Here is an 18441-nt window from a genome sequence, read left to right on the forward strand (position 1 = left end):
AGTACTGGTAACTAGTGATGAGCGGGCACTACCATGCTCAGGTGCTCAGTACTTGTAACTAGTGATGAGTGAGCACTACCATGCTCAGGTACTTGGTACTTGTAACTAGTGATGAGCGAGCAGTACCATGCTCAGGTGCTCGGTACTCGTAACTAGTGATGAGCGGGCACTACCATGCTCAGGTGCTCAGTACTGGTAACTAGTGATGAGCGGGCACTACCATGCTCGGGTGCTCAGTACTTGTAACTAGTGATGAGCGGACACTACCATGCTCAGGTGCTCAGTACTTGTAACTAGTGATGAGTGAGCACTACCATGCTCAGGTACTTGGTACTTGTAACTAGTGATGAGCGGGCACTACCATGCTCAGGTGCTCGGTACTCGTAACTAGTGATGAGCGGGCACTACCATGCTCAGGTGCTCAGTACTGGTAACTAGTGATGAGCGGGCAGTACCATGCTCAGGTGCTCTGTACTGGTAACTAGTGATGAGCGAGCACTACCATGCTGGGGTGCTCAGTACTGGTAACTAGTGATGAGCGGGCACTACCATGCTCGGGTGCTCAGTACTAGTAACTAGTGATGAGCGAGCACTACCATGCTCGGGTGCTCAGTACTTGTAACTAGTGATGAGCGAGCACTACCATGCTCAGGTGTTCAGTACTTGTAACTAGTGATGAGCGGGCACTACCATGCTCAGGTGCTCGGTACTCGTAACTAGTGATGAGCGGGCACTACCATGCTCAGGTGCTCAGTACTTGTAACTAGTGATGAGCGGGCACTACCATGCTCGGGTGCTCAGTACTCGTAACTAGTGATGAGCGGGCACTACCATGCTCAGGTGCTCTGTACTGGTAACTAGTGATGAGCGGGCACTACCATGCTTAGGTGCTCAGTACTCGTAACTAGTGATGAGTGAGCACTACCATGCTCAGGTGTTCAGTACTTGTAACTAGTGATGAGCGGGCACTACCATGCTCAGGTGCTTGGTACTCGTAACTAGTGATGAGCGGGCACTACCATGCTCAGGTGCTCAGTACTGGTAACTAGTGATGAGCGGGCACTACCATGCTCAGGTGCTCAGTACTGGTAACTAGTGATGAGCGGACACTACCATGCTCGGGTGCTCAGTACTGGTAACTAGTGATGAGCGGGCACTACCATGCTCAGGTGCTCAGTACTGGTAACTAGTGATGAGCGGACACTACCATGCTCGGGTGCTCAGTACTCGTAACTAGTGGTGAGCAGGCACTACCATGCTCGAGTGCTCAGTACTGGTAACTAGTGATGAGCGGGCACTACCATGCTCGGGTGCTCTGTACTGGTAGCTAGTGATGAGCGGGCACTACCATGCTCAGGTACTTGGTACTCGATACCAGCAGTTGGATGCTTGGATGGGCTTGAGCACCCAAGTATACTGGAAGTCAATGGGGAACCTGAGCATTTTCCCAGAAGAGTTCCCCATTGACTGCCATTATACTCAGGTACTTGAGCGTCCAACTGCTCGCTACGAGACCTGAGCATGGTAGTGCTCGCTACGAGACCTGAGCATGGTAGTGCTCGCTACGAGACCTGAGCATGGTAGTGCTCGCTACGAGACCTGAGCATGGTAGTGCTCGCTACGAGACCTGAGCATGGTAGTGCTCGCTACGAGACCTGAGCATGGTAGTGCTCGCTCATCACTAATCGATAATTAATAATGTAAGCAGTTTAGATTATGATATGAAGCGAGAGATCCCCTTTAAAATCTGGAAATAATGTGTGAATTCATAAATGAGGGTAACTTTAGATCCCCTGAAGTGCGTTGGTCTGGATGCAGCACTCTGACGCGCACACACACGTTGACCTTCATGCCATGAGTTATCCCTCTGCTCTTCTCATAATAATCCTATCATTATAGGCATTTCAACATGTAGACAGAGCGGCATTAATTACCATATCCTGGCGGAGATATGGCAGCATCTATAAACATTCAGCTGAAGTTGCTCAACGTATGGCAGCCGAGAGCGCCATTAATCCATTTACTTTCCTAGCTTTATTAATCTGGTGGACCGACTAAATCAAAGGTAATGAAATGGAATTGGCACGAGATGCCCCGAAACCGAGGAATCTGGACCCTGTATGTGCGGTACTCAATCTCTTTACACACTAGTGGCTGCTAAATGGACAATACATGGACAAAAGGATTAAAGGGGATGTCCACGGTCAGGAAAACGCAGCTGCTTTTTTCCAAACACGTATGTAGACAATAGCAGCTCATTGGGATCGGATGTAATACAATATATAACCTGTAGACCTGTTTTTTTAAGCAAGCCGTCACATTGTTCTGATTCTGCAGAACCTCTTTAATGTCCACATAAGCCGGCTTCATTTACGTGTCAGTAATCCATCAGTATGTTGGATCTGTTTTTTTATTAGGTCTCGGTCTGTGTTCTTGTTTTTCCCTTTAGTGTGTCATTCCATTTTTTTCATATGCAAGAAAGAACCTAATGGTGTTTTCCCAAGATTCTTCTAGGAGCCAGTTGGTGAAAAATGGAGAGGCCACAGGTGAAACAAGAGCGGCATCTGTGGGCTTTAGGGGTTTTTTTTGTGAACGTATTCAATTAAATGGGCAAATATGGTACGAAAATCAGGTTAGGCTGCTTTCACCCGTCAATTTTTTGGCATCAGGCACAATCCGACGAAAACCGGGTTAAACGGATCCGGCGCCAGATCCGTTCTTTCCCCATAGTCTTATTAGCGCCGGATTGTGCCGCATGGTGTTGCGTTTCATCCGGCGTGTGCCGGATCTGACAAACGTTGTCTGTGCAGCCACCAGACAGGACACACCATGTTTGGCCTTTTTCACACATCACTTTTTGCCATCATGCGGAATCCGGCGTTTTTTGAAAAAAAAAAAACGGATCTGGCGCCGGATTTGTTTTTCCCCCCACAGTGTTGGATTGTGCCACATGGCGTTGCATTTTGATCCGGCATGCACCGGATCTGGCGAAATGTGTCTGTGCGGCCGCTGGAAGGAACGCAGCATGCAACGTTTATTGTATATGGCAAGAAAACGTATTGCAACGGATCCGGCGCCGGATTTGTTTTTCCCCCACAGTGTTGGATTGTGCCACATGGCGTTGCATTTTGATCCGGCATGCACCGGATCTGGCGAAATGTGTCTGTGCGGCCGCTGGAAGGAACGCAGCATGCAACGTTTATTGTATATGGCAAGAAAACGTATTGCAACGGATCCAGCGCCGGATTTGTTTTTCCCCCACAGTGTTGGATTGTGCCGCATGGCATTGCGTTTTGATCCGGCATGCACCGGATCTGGCGAAATGTGCCTGTGCGGCCGCTGGAAGGAACGCAGCATGCAACGTTTATTGTATCCGGCAAGAAAACGGATTGCGACGGATCCGGCGCCGTCCATTTTTTTTACAATAGTAGCCTATGGGTGCCGGATCGTCGCCATTCGTAAAAAAAATGGAATCAGGCGACGGATGCGTTTTTTGTTTCTGGGCATGCCCAGATCATATGTAAATTCACTTCTGGAAAGGAAGAAAAAAATCAAACTCTCTCGCTGGAAGAGAAAAATGAGACTGATCCGTTTTTTTGCCTGATCCGTCACATCAGTTTGGTCACAATCTGCGATAGATCCATCGCATCAGGCACAATCCGGTTTGTGCCTGAAGAAAAAAAAATATGAAAAAGTAAAGTTTTTTGGTGAAAAACAAAAAAAAACGACGGATCCGGCACCGTCCGGCGTGTTGTGTAATGGAAGCCAATGGGCGCTGGATCCATCGTAATACGGCAAAAAACGCAATACAGTGACATATTGCGTTTTTTTACACCGAGCATGCTCAGTATCACAATGGATCCGTCTAAAACCGGAAGAAACGGATGGGAAAAAAACTGATGCGACGGATCCATTTTTTCGACAGATTGTGCCTGATGCCAAAAAACTGATGTGTGAAAGCAGCCTTAGGCGGGCTTTACACGTTGAGACATCGGTAACGATATATCGTCAGGGTCACGTCGTTAGTGACGCACATCCGGCGCCGTTACCGACATCGCAGCGTGTAAACCCTAGGAGCAACGATCACCGATTGCAAAAACGTGAAAAATCGTTGATCGTTGACACGTCGCTCCATTCCATAATATCGTTACTGCTGCAGGTACGATGTTGTTTGTCGTTCCTGCAGCACCACACATCGCTGTGTGTGACACCGCAGGAGCGACAAACATCGCCTACCTGCGTCCACCGGGAATGCGGAAGGAAGGAGGTGGGCGGGATGTTATGTCCCGCTCATCTCCGCTTCTATTGGCCGGCCACTTAGTGACGTCGCGGTGACGTCGCGGTGACACCGAACGCACCTTCCCCTTAAAGGAGGGATTGTTCGGCAGTCACCGCGACGTCGCCGAGTCAGGTATGTGCGTGTGAAGCTGCCGTAGCGATAATGTTCGCTACGGCAGCTATCACCACATATCGCATGTGCGACGGGGGCGGGTACTATTGCGCTCGACATCGCTAGCAATCGCTAGCGATGTTGCAGCGTGTAAAGTACCCCTTAGAGTAGAGCTAGTCTCATTTCTTTATGAAGACCATCGATAAGCAAAAAAAAATAAAAAAGGCGCACGAGCAGCCCTATAGAAAATAAAGTACTAGTAAAGAAAAAAGAAGTACTCATTGATATCTAAATGAGACCTTAGGCAATGATCACATGTTGTTTTTTTGCTGATTTTTTTACTGCTCGCTTACAAAAAGTAGGTTTTGCTTTGGTTTATTTTTGCTGCGCTTTAACGTGTTTTTGGTGCAGATTGTGTGTCCTTTAACTACAATACATGTTTAATAATGTTCGTTTAATTTACCAAAAAAGCAGCAAAAACACTTGGTTGCTCTGGGTTTTTTTTGCCCTTTCTCATTACTTTCAATAGTGAAAAAAATATGAGGCAAAAACACAAAGAACTGACCCGCTTTTTTTTTTTTTTTTTTTTTACAAAAAAGCAGCAGTTTTCCAATTTGGTAAGGAAAAAATAAATAAATAATCAAGTGATGAGATTTCTGAAATCTAATAGCTTATGATGGTACTGTAATAATAATAATAATAATATTATAATAATATAATGTATAATTATAATGTGTAAGAATATAACTGTAAAAAGTAGCTTTAAATTTTCACTAAACAAAAGTGCAACATGTAAAGATAGCCTAACAGTGCACCCGATGAAGACACAGTTGTACGTAAGCGAACCATATATTTACTGCAGCATCTCCCACTAACAGTATTTTGGTCTGTCTAGTAGTACCCTGTTTTCCCCCAAAATAAGCCCTAGTAGGATTTTTTTGGGGCTTTTGTGAGCCTACTCCAAAAATAAACCCTATATGGAAGTGTCCAAGCAGATAAAAAAGTTAAAGTATAGAGCAGGATTCTTCATCAAAGAAAGCAAACATCAACAAAAGAAAGCAGACACCCCCCAAAAGAAAGCAGACACCCCCAAAAGAAAGCAGACACCCCCAAAAGAAGGCAGAAACCCCCAAAAGAAAGCAAACATCAACAAAAGAAAGCAGACACCCCCCAAAATAAAGCAGACACCCCCAAAAGAAAGCAGACACCCCCAAAAGAAAGCAGACACCCCCAAAAGAAGGCAAAAAACCCCCAAAAGAAAGCAGACACCACCAAAAGAAAGCTGATACCACCAAAAAAAGACACCCCCAAAAGAAAGCAGACACCCCCAAAAGAAAGCAGACACTCCCAAAAGAAAGCAGACACCCTCAAAAGAAAGCAAACACCCCCAAAAAGAAAGCAGACATCCCCAAAAAGAAAGCAGACACCCCCAAAAAAAAGCAGATACCAGCAAAAGAAAGCAGATACCAGCAAAAGAAAGCAGACACCCCCTCCCAAAAGAAAGCAGACATCCCCAAAAGAAAGCAGACATCCCCAAAAAGAAAGCAGACATCCCCAAAAAGAAAGCAGACATCCCCAAAAAGAAAGCAGACATCCCCAAAAAGAAAGCAGACATCCCCAAAAAGAAAGCAGACATCACCAAAAAGAAAGCAGACACCCCCAAAAGAAAGCAGACACCCCCAAAAGAAAGCAGACATCCCCAAAAGAAAGCAGACATCCCCAAAAGAAAGCAGACACCACCAAAAGAAAGCAGACATCCCCAAAAGAAAGCAGACACCACCAAAAGAAAGCAGACACCCCCAAAAAGAAAGCAGACACCCCCAAAAAGAAAGCAGACACACCCAAAAAAAAGCAGATACCAGCAAAAGAAAGCAGATACCAGCAAAAGAAAGCAGACACCCCCTCCCAAAAGAAAGCAGACATCCCCAAAAAGAAAGCAGACATCACCAAAAAGAAAGCAGACACCCCCAAAAGAAAGCAGACACCCCCAAAAGAAAGCAGACTCCCCCAAAAAAAGCAGACACCCCCAAAAGAAAGCAGACATCACCAAAAGAAAGCAGACACCCCCCCCAAAAAAGCAGATACCAGCAAAAGAAAGCAGATACCAGCAAAAGAAAGCAGACACCCCCAAAAGAAAGCAGACATCCCCAAAAAGAAAGCAGAAATCCCCAAAAGAAAGCAGACACCCCCCAAAAAAGCAGATACCACCAAAAGAAAGCAGACATCCCCAAAAGAAAGCAAACACCCCCCCAAAAAAAGCAGACACCCCCAAAAGAAAGCAGACATCACCAAAAGAAAGCAGACACCCCCCAAAAAAAGCAGATACCAGCAAAAGAAAGCAGATACCAGCAAAAGAAAGCAGACACCCCCTCCCAAAAGAAAGCAGACATCCCCAAAAAGAAAGCAGACATCACCAAAAAGAAAGCAGACACCCCCAAAAGAAAGCAGACACCCCCAAAAGAAAGCAGACACCCCCAAAAAAAGCAGACACCCCCAAAAGAAAGCAGACATCACCAAAAGAAAGCAGACACCCCCCCCAAAAAAGCAGATACCAGCAAAAGAAAGCAGATACCAGCAAAAGAAAGCAGACACCCCCAAAAGAAAGCAGACATCCCCAAAAAGAAAGCAGACATCCCCAAAAGAAAGCAGACACCCCCCAAAAAAGCAGATACCACCAAAAGAAAGCAGACATCCCCAAAAGAAAGCAAACACCCCCCCAAAAAAAGCAGACACCCCCAAAAGAAAGCAGACATCACCAAAAGAAAGCAGACACCCCCCAAAAAAAGCAGATACCAGCAAAAGAAAGCAGACACCCCCAAAAGAAAGCAGACATCCCCAAAAGAAAGCAGACATCCACAAAAGAAAGCAGACACCCCCCAAAAAAGCAGATACCACCAAAAGAAAGCAGACATCCCCAAAAGAAAGCAAACACCCCCCCAAAAAAAGCAGACACCCCCAAAAGAAAGCAGACATCACCAAAAGAAAGCAGACACCCCCCAAAAAAAGCAGATACCAGCAAAAGAAAGCAGACACCCCCAAAAGAAAGCAGACACCCCCAAAAGAAAGCAGACACCCCCAAAAGAAAGCAGACATCCACAAAAGTAGTTCCCTTTAGCCTTCTAGATTGGTTATCATAGGTGCAGTCTGTATATTTTGTAGACTAGCACTATATGGCGTCGTGTTACGTAACGCTGAAATCGCAGTGACACATTGCAGCTTTGGATGTAATGAGGTCTATGGTGTTGCGTTGAGACCTGCGACATACTGAGACACGGTCTCATGTTTCCAAGTGTTGGGTTTTCTTTTGGTGGTCACCAGTCGCACGCGACTCACTTGCTTCAATGAAAGTGCTACGTGACATGCGACGTGGCTGTTTTATATACAGCAAAATCAAAGTTCAAGTTGCAGCAATGTTTTTGTTGAGTACTGCGGTCATGTCTCGGTGCAGCCCCAGCCTTATTGTAATAGATTAATGACCGAATGAGTCAGTATCAGGAGCCATAACGGGGCTGAAGAACAGAGAAGCCTCAGAATCTGCCATGGGGGTGCACGGAGGGACGTGTTTTCGGGGGGTCAGTATGGAGAACGCACATTGCTTTGTTCAGAAGTGTTAATTTAAACATTGTCCAAATCAAGCTGCTACATTTCTGGACAATGTGAAAATGCGATGCAGTGCAAATTAGGAATAATGCAAGCATCTTAAAAACTTAGCGTTAAAAGTAACATTTTAAAGTCGGTGAAGCGGGGAATATGCTGCAGTACATGCTTTCATTTTCCACTTGACTTTTCTAAGCTAATAGAACAGATTAGGTTCCACCTTGTATTATAAACCCTCAGCGTGTCGCAGGATCCGGCTCATGTCTCGTCTGAAAGCCATGTCTCCAGCCATCGTGCACATCTCCAGGTACGCAGAGTCTGGACACAGCCAATCTCAGAGGTTACCCTTTATTTATTTCCCCCTATTTGTGCAGTGAATCTAACATTTTCAGATTTGTAATGACAGAAAATTCTGGCGATATATTTTTTAGTCACTGATCGATCCAATGCATTTTTATTTTAGCTCCTCATTGTAAAGATCTCATTCTCAACGAATATATTTACCACTGCAGCACAACATGGAAAGAGATTTCGTTTTCCTATATGAAACAGGCCTAAAGGGTACTTTACACGCTGCGATATCGGTACCGGTATTGCTAGCGAGCGTACCCGACCCTGTCAGTTGTGTGACACGGGCAAATCGCTGCCCGTGGTGCACAACATTGCTAACACCCGTCACACGGACTTACCTTCCCTGCGACGTCGCTATGGCCGGCGATCCGCCTCCTTTCTAAGGGGGAGGTTCGTGCAGCGTCACAGCGACATCACACGGCAGCCGTCCAATAGCAGAGGAGGGGCGGAGATGAGCGCCCGGAACATGCCACCCACCTCCTTCCTTCCTCATTGCCGGTGGACGCAGGTAAGGAGATGTTCGTCGTTCCTGCGCTGTCACACATAGCGATGTGTGATGCCTTCGGGAACAACGAACAACATCGTTCCTGCAGCAGCAACGATATTAAGGAAATGAACGACGTGTCAACGATTAACGATTTTCACGTTAATAAATCGTTTCACGAATATAAAGATGACCTAACAGGTCATCTTTATATTCGCTTTGGCCTTCCCTGTGTCATCCCATAACTCCATGCAGAGCAGCATTACATTTTATGGGACTTGGGTCACATAATATTGGCCTAAGTGCGATCCGATGTTTTGTCAAAAATCTGGTAGTCTTCAAGAGCCCGTGGAATATGATGGTGCTTGTCATGCCTGCCGGGTGTAGCAAGCGTGGTGAGGTGCATTCAGACCTCCGTGCGTCTGATACACAATGAAAAAACACAGAAAAGGGGGGCACTGGGGACACAAAATCAAAGGGAGGCCCAGGAACTAGTGAGAGGGGTAGGTGGGCACCTCCTAACCTCACCTGCAACTATACAGTCTCCACAACTATCGCCGATCAGGAACCTGGGACTCTCGGAAGACCCTATAGTAACCATGACCAGTGAGGGGCAGGTGGGGTTCACTAGACCTCAAAGCTGCACTAACACACCAGGGAAGTAAAGACAAACAGGGGGAAAATTAACAACCAAAAGGATATAGCCTGAGCACAGGAACTTGACTTGCAGAACCTTCCACAAAGGCAGCCAGGTCACAAATTTCTTTGTATCTTCAGCTGGGAATGCTGGGATACACTACTATTTAAAGCTGAAGGGCGTGACTACTTAGTAAGTGCAGCTGATCACTTAGCAAGGAACTGCTTTGGAAAAGCTGCAATAGCAAAACTGGCATGTAACCATTTCAGTGCCAAGAGAAATTAAACCCATTTAAATGAAAAGAGCGAGATGAGAGGCTCCAGTCCAAAGGCTGTCACTGGTCTCAACACGGAGTGAGAAAAGTAAATGTAGGAAATATCCTGTAGCAAAGCAAGGATAAGGTTCCTTTCCATCCAGCTTCACAAACCCAACAAAACCCTCTCTCCCCGAGACAATAATTTCTAGTTCTGTAGGTGCAAATGGTAATGATGGAGAACAAGGAAACGTCACTTATCCAAAAAGCAAGTTTGGCCTTTAGATAAGGGCAGTTTAAATTTGGGTTCCTTCCGTAATTGTACCCTACTACTAAGGCCCCCTTCACATGTCAATGATTCTGGTACGTTTGTACATTTTTTTTATACGTACCAGAATCGCTGACATACGCAGACCCATTATAATCAATGAGTCTGCTCACACATCAGTGATTTTTCACTGAACGTGTCTCCATGCAGCGTACACGCGTGTCCTTGATTCTGCATGGAGACAAGTCCGTTTTTTTCTGGCATCACTGATGACCCACGGACCACACTATGGTTTGATCCGTGTGTGATCCGTGAAACACGTACCAGAAAAACACTGACATATAAAATAATAAACATTTTCCACTCACCTTGCCATCGACACACTGTGCGGCCTCTGCTCTTTGCAGCTCCTTCCCGGCTCATGAATATTCATGAAAGCAGGAACAGCCGACCGGGAAGTAGCTGCAGAGAGCGGTGGGCGGACGCTGCAGAGCCGAGGAGTTCAGCACCATGGACAGCAGGAGCGAAGGCAGGGGAGTAATGTCCATATGCAATCACGGATCACGGATTGCACATGGACAACCCACGTGTGCCGTGAATCACGGAACACGGAGGGACATGTGCGGGTTTTACATGTCAGTGTTTTTCACTGACGTGTGAAACGGGCCTAACATTGTGAAAAATACTGCACATGCGGTCCAGGACATCTATAAAGAGAAAATATAATTAATTTACTATCTCTTTCATTGTGTTCTCCTGCAAACAAGTCCAGGCAGAATATTTCTGGACTCCCACGTTTAATAAATGGTCCATATTAAACCCCATTTTTGTCTTGTATGATCCGACCTTCCAAATTTGTAAAGGCCTTATATAATCAATCTTAAAAATTAGCATTTGTATCACTTGTGTCTAAATAAAACATTTATATAAATCTTAATATCCATCGCATGTACAGTATATATCAGGTATGATTCTCCAATGAATTACGCAGGTCTTAAAGTCAGTTTCTGTACTTGGACAAATTAAATTACATATACTGTATATATATATTTTATTTTATTTTTTTGGCAAGGGTGTGAGTACATCATTTTGAGAGCTGACGGATCACCTCGGCTCCGGTCCTTTGTTATTCACCCATCAGACAGAGAAAATAAGAGCCAATGTCCATTGTGCGTCTCATAAAGTGCTGCTGACTACGCCGGTTAATTATCTTCTCAGCATTTGGCACCTGTCTATTTCCAGGCTTTTCAATTCTTATTTTTTATCCTTAAACAGCGGGACACAGCTTTTAAGCCTAAGTAAGCTTGAGCCATATCAAAACCAAGTCCTGGGGTTTCCATAAATGAAGACGGTGGTAATGGAACCCCTTATACCTCCAACATAAAGTCCATAGTATAATCTCTGTGCAAATCTACAGCATTTATACCAGGCTAATGAATATTTCCAAAGGAAAACATGACTATAGACCAGTGGGTACTAAGTAGAAAAAGATATTTTTGGCCGTGAATAGCTTCCAGTCTAATAATCGGTATACTATGCTTCTACAATCTAAAAAAGACATAACGACTTGCTGCCATCTTTCAAAATGAAGGTGAAATGTTCCACTAAAATCAAGCATTTTGCATTTCACAAAGCAGTCATTAAAAATCACTCACATCATGTTCCTTTTTTTTTTTTGGGCTTTTTAGAATATCAACTGACTTATCTGCTAACAGCCATGACCTTCACAAAATAGTATATTCAGGGGAACACACAAATCCTGAAATATTCACACTCTAACTTTAATGGATGGAGACACCTGAAAATAAAAAAAAAAGCCCAAAAAATTGCAAAAACGTTCTGTATTTAATTTCTAACCTTCAGGTAATAGCAACGGATGGATATCTGGACGACGGTAGATTATAGCCTTCACTTCTCACTTCCCGGTTGTTGCAATTTATTAATGTGGCTTAAACTTATTTGCGTAGCTAAATACACAGATTTTCCCACCGAAGTGGCGAAAGCCGCGAATAATAAATAAAAGTTGCAAATTGACGTAAAAGGAAATGTTTGTGAACAGTTTTGATAAATTCTAAAGCCTTATGATTTTTGGGGTTATATATTTAGGAAGGGGATCAGTAGTTTAATTCAGCTCCATCATGGTCATAGTTTACACAACAGTTTGCTTTTTTTTTTTTTCGTCGTCCATTTTTCATATCACTGTCAAGTCCCTGTGTGACTGTAGTACAGTAACATAGCTCCTTTGTGTGCCACTAAACAGGCCTGAGGCTACATTATTTAGTATAGATTATTTCTCCCAAATTACTTAAAGGATCTGTCCAGAATTTAAAATGTCCTTCCTAAATATCTATCTTTACACCCTATCTACTTTTATAATTTACTATACATTACCCTACATTTCTCCCTATCTAGCTAATTACTATATCTGCTTTTTACTGCAATTCCTGTGATGTTTTGTTGGAGAAAGAAATGTGTTGTCACAGGAGGCTGGGGCTGCACTCACTCCCTGCAGAATCTATCTGCCTTCCTGGAACAGGACGTCATCAGGGGGCGTCGATGCAGTTACTATTTTCTTGTATCGATGTCCTTTGAAGATATCTTCCATCAATTATTCTAAACATTGTGAGAGATGCGAGGGCAGAGCTGGCACTCTGCTTCTATCACTCGCTGCCCCAACATGTCAGACTATCTCCTACCCTTGCAAACTTCAAACGGAACCTTAAAACCCATCTTTTCAGAAATGCCTATAATCTACAATGAACTCGCTGCCGCCCGACCACCGTGCGGAGCCGCCGCCCGACCACCGCGCGGAACCGCCGCCCGACCACCGCGCGGAGCTGCCGCCCGACCACCGTGCGGAGCTACCGCCCGACCACCGTGCGGAGCTGCCGCCCAATCTACACTCCACCTACTGTCTCCTCCCCAAATCCTATAGAATGTAAGCCTGCAAGGGTAGGGCCCTCTTCCCTCTGCACTAGTCTGTCTACTGTAACTTGTGTATGTATTCTGTATGTAACCCCTTCTCATGTACAGCACCATGGAATTAATGGTGCTCTATAAATAAATAATAATAATCACAATGCCTGACGGCTTCTTTCACAGACATAGGCTGCGATGGAGATAGAAGCAGAGAGCCAGTGCTGCACTCACATCTCCCACATCGTCCATCATCAAAGATACAAGACATCTTTGGAGGAACCGTGGTGCAAAACCAGTAAGAAATTGCAATGCTCCCCGTGTGCATGTTTGTGTTTTTCCTTCCTCTCTTTTCTTTTTTTTTTTTCTTCTTTCCGTTTTCTTCTTCTACTGTGACATATTTAAAGTTTATTAAGCATAAAACACAGACCTATGCTGGCAGAGGGTTTGATCTGCCTATTAGGTTCAAGGAATGTTGTTAGTAATTATATACTTTGTGGCATTTGTACACTTGTTTTTGTGGTTTGAATATTATGCTCAGGTATGTGGATAAATAAAAGATTAAAAAAAAAAAAGAAATTGCAACGCCATGACCTGATGATGAGGAGGGGAGATAGACGCTGCGGAGAGTGAATGCAGCCCCAGCCACCTGTGACATCACGTTTATTTCTCAAACTAAACATCACGGGAAGTGCTGTAAAAACAACAACACATATAGGGATTAGCAGGATAGGGAGAAGTGTAGGGTGATAGGGTAATGTATAATTAAATTATAAAACTGATTAGGGTGTAATGATAGATATTTAGAAAGTACTTTCTAGGTGCCAGACCACCCCTTTAAGTAGGACAATAAAACTATAATTACAATTTACCAGGCCCAATTTCAATGGGGAAAAAAGGGGTGCACATTGCCCTAGTTTTACCATAGAAACTACTAGCATATAAGTCAAACCTATCCATGACTATTATTATAATTTATTATTATAGCGCCATTAATTCCATGGCGCTTTACAAGTGAAAAAGGGTATACGTAAAAACTAGTACAACAATCATTAACAGTACAAAACAGACAGGGACAGGAGGGGAGAGGACCCTGCCCGCGAGGGCTCATAGTCTACAGGGAATGGGTGATGGTACAATAGGTGAGGACAGAGCTGTTTGCGCAGTGGTGTACTGGACTGAGGGTTATTGTAGGTTGTAGGTTTGTCGCAAGAGGTGGGTCTTCAGGTTCCTCTTGAAGCTTTTCGGGGTAGGAGAGAGTCTGATATGCTGAGGTAGAGCATTCCAGAGTATGGGGGAGGCACGGGATTAATCTTGTATGCGATTGTGGTAAAAGGCATGGCCCCCCAAGGAAGCTATCGAAACGTGTGCGTCGGGACACGTTTTCAATTGGCATCCATACTACCATGGGTAAGTGAGTACTGCCTACGATTTGCTGTGTATTAGATCTGGGGCACTTACATTCCTGTTGGAATGGATATCTGATTTTTACTATGGCCCCAGTTATCGACAGTATTTAGGTCCATCTTTTTCATCTATGTATCCACTTGGAAGTATAAAATTCTTTGACGCAATATCCATACAATTGCATGTTTTTTGATGTTTGTATATCAGCATTCTTTTGTATTGTGTTAAATACATATAGATTTAGACCTAAAATCTCATCCCCATGGTTGTTTCATTGGACCTAAATGTTTGACCGTCAGGATCCCTCTTTGTAAAACCTGTTTTGTTATGATTATGTATATTATTCTATATGATAATCTATTTCTTACTCTAAAAACTATGTAATAAAAACTTTTATATTTTTGCAAGTGATTCGTTTATGACTTATTTTTTGATTATTTGGACTATGACTCCCAGTTTTTCCTCTTGTTCAGTAATATGTTAGTGTAATGGGTTTAGCCCTATAACAGTTGGCAATGGTCCTCTATTCTGCCTTTCTCTGTAGTATTTGTGGGAAAAGGAGATAAGAGAGGAGTAGAGAAGGAGATCTTGTGAGCATCTGAGGTTGCGTGCAGGTAGGTACCGGGAGACTAGGTCACAGATGTTGTATTAACTAGAAAGGAGCCAGAAGCATTGGCGGACACAGACAGAAAAGGGCTCCTATGCAAGAACAGTATATGGGCCCTTTACAGTCCAATAAATCGTCTAAATTCACAATTCCACCTGTTTTGGAAGTATAAATGGCCCTCCAACCTCTTGGGCCTCTGTGCACCAATGATTTGTCCGCCACTGGCCAGAAGAGTGTCCTTTCTACCTCTGTGGCGAAGCTGTGATTTGACATATGTTTTTTTCAATGTCATATAAAAGAAGCAGCATGCTCCAAATTCGACACGAAAATGCATGAAGTATATATTTTTTACAACTGGAGTCAGTGAGAATATTCCGATCTAGTAGAATACAATCTACGCCTGACGAGAGTCTCTGAAGAATGTTGCACCGAGCCTGAAAAAGTGATGTGTTTTCTTGGAAGTAGACAAATCGCTCATTCAGCATCTTCCAACTCTTCGATTCTTCTGTATGGAGGATACGGCACATTCTCGCCAACCAAGAATGGGCATTTGGCGCCTATCGGCAACTGCGGAGGTCATAGAGGTTGGACCCCACCCAAATTTTGATCAAATGAAGTTTGACTAATTCTCCCTTCCTCTTAGTTTATAGATTACAATATGAATAAAGGAAGGCTGGTCGCCTGCCAGAATATTGAAGATTAGTTCATTAATAGGTTCAGTAACTGATCATGCGTCAGCATAATAATAGCAGCTAACAGATCTCCTGACTGCAAAGCACTGTTAAGTAGCAACTTGCAAATCACTGGAAGATGCATGTCAAACTGAGAGATGACAGAGTTAAGAGAAAGCATTCTTCATCCATTCGATTAGCACAACACATTTAGAATATGCCGCAGTGCATATAATGGTATGTATTGTCTTATAAATCCCGCTCATCATTCATTAGCGTTCGGATGGGAGAGAAAAATTGTATACACCTTTGGTGAAGTTCAGCTCCGGATTAAATGAATGAATTATATGGAAGGATAGCATCTGAGCAATTCAAAACGGCATATTAGCTGTATTTAAAAAAGCATTTCATTTATAATGTGAAACAATACCTGGCTAATCTATTGTGAGAGACGCCGTATTTATCAGCCTCGCGCGCAAAAAACTGATTAACTGACATTCAAAGTTGACGGCAAATTAGGTTTTTCTCAGATGCAGAAAAATGAGTGAAAGTGGCATCAAATCTCTAATTAAAAAGGGCCCAGGTTAACTAAGCCGCGCAGTAGTGCTCTTAATTATCTATCCACGGCATGCAAGGCTCATGGTGGAGGTAGCGGGTTTTTAATTGTGTTTGGCCTAAGGCTTGTGTCGTGGCACATATGGGTGTCATGATGCTGGCTGCATGCGTCACAATAACTTAAGTGTCATAGAAAAAAAATTATATTATAGTAGGAGCAGATTGTAAAGGCTTTTTAATTCGGCCTACGGGGATGAAGACGGTTAAGTGCTATAAATTGAGCTTGTAAACTATTCTAAAGCTTCACCTTGGGGCCTTGATCCTTTGTTGTGATGGATTCATTACTGGACAACCTTGATCCTGCCGTCTAATAAATCTCGTGTGTGATGTCCTAGATCCTCTATTCAAATGGATCCCAGAGCTGGTGAGAAACGATTCGCAGGACTTGGTCCCTCAGCCATGTCAGTAATCTGTGGCGGGATCCCCGAGAACTGCCTCTCATCTGTCAACATCCACTGCTCTTTTGAGAAGCCGGCCTGGTCATATGTACGTCATGCCACAATGGTGACCGAGTCAGGCCGGCTAATCAAATTGATGCCGTCATGCCAGTGAGATGACGGGGGTCCTCAGGTTTCATGCACAGTGGCCACAGATCACTGACGCGACCAATGAACCAGGTGCTGGCAATCAATTTGCATGGATTGATCCATGGATGTTCGAGCTCACCGGGTTTGGCCGGACTTTAGTTAAAATTTCCTTTGGGACCCAGACTTGACCTGAACTTGTTACTGGACCGTGAAGCCCATATAAGTCAATGGGGACCCAAACTTATGGGTTCGATGCAAGAAATGAGTATAATGGATGTCAATGATTGGTCAGATAGACTCTCTGTACTCCAGAAAGGAAAAAGGCTGCACTCATCCGCTGTGCCGAAATCCTGTTATTGTAACTTGTGCAGATTAAAAGGCAGGAGGAGAACTAGGTGTGGGTTCCTCGCAAGGGACGACGGCCGTTTCGCCTGTAAATTAAGCTTCGACTTGTCCACCAGTATTCGGCACAACGGATGAGTGCAGTCTTTTTCCTTTCTGGAGTGCCTGGACTTATTCCTTTCTGTTGGACGGGCAACCCACAGCCGACAGATATTTGACTTAGGAGCCCCCACTTCCAGCAAACGTGTGAATCCGCAAGGTAACGATCAGTGGTGCAGGACTTTTTCTTCATATTGATGTTCAGATAGACTCTCTACTCACATACAGCCAGCCATAATAAGAGCATTTCCGGGGGAGGGAGTATATATATATATATATATATATATAAAATATATAAATATGAATATAATAATATATATATATATATATATATATATAAAAAATATATATATTACTATATATTATAATATATATATATTATACATATTATACATATTATATTATATATTATATAAAATATATATAATAAATATATATAAAATATAAATATATATATAAAATATATTTTATATATATATATATATATATATATATATATATAATTTTTTTTTAATTTTTTTTATTTTACATACAACATCCGAAAATGTTGTTTTCACCACCAGTGGGAGGCATTGAGAGACTGCAAGCAGCTCTCACTGAGCAGAGCACCGAGCGTACCCGAACACCTCAATGCTCAATTGAGTGGTTATCACAAAAACAGCACCAGAACTTGGGCACGGACTTTTTTTTTCTCCTTAAAGTTTGTGTTCGGGTTCAAGCCCCTGACACCCAGTGTTCAGTACGAACCCCGAACTTTACAGGTCGGGTTTGCTCATCTCTACTCAGTCAGGGCCTTTATTCGGTCTTATATGTTGGGACCTTGATGTTCTCTTCGAAAAGAATTCCCCGTATTAGGACATATGTTTTTTTCCTTCTACTGGATCCCTTGTGTCTGGACCTTATATCTATGTTCTTCTGGACCCCTTGGCGTGAACATTGATCCTATGACTTCTTCATTAGATCTTCTTTCTGTATTTTGATATTTTGTTCTAATTGATCCTGTGGATATGTTAAAAAAGGGACACCAGTCCACATTATTCCCAAATATTCCCGTATTCTTATTGCTTTCATATTCTTTCCTGCCAAACAAAACTACCGCATAAGCACCAGGGATTGATATTTCGGAAGTTAAAAGACTTGGTATATGATTAATCTGAAAGTTCAGCTATATTATCTGATAAGGAGAATAAATTTGAGAAAGTTTGGTCACCTTTGGCAGATTATAGCCACCATGCTCCATTCGCTATACCACCTCTATGCTTACATAACGTTCCTAG

Source organism: Anomaloglossus baeobatrachus, chromosome 10, assembly GCF_048569485.1.
Source record: "Anomaloglossus baeobatrachus isolate aAnoBae1 chromosome 10, aAnoBae1.hap1, whole genome shotgun sequence".
Classification (NCBI taxonomy): Eukaryota; Metazoa; Chordata; class Amphibia; order Anura; family Aromobatidae; genus Anomaloglossus; species Anomaloglossus baeobatrachus.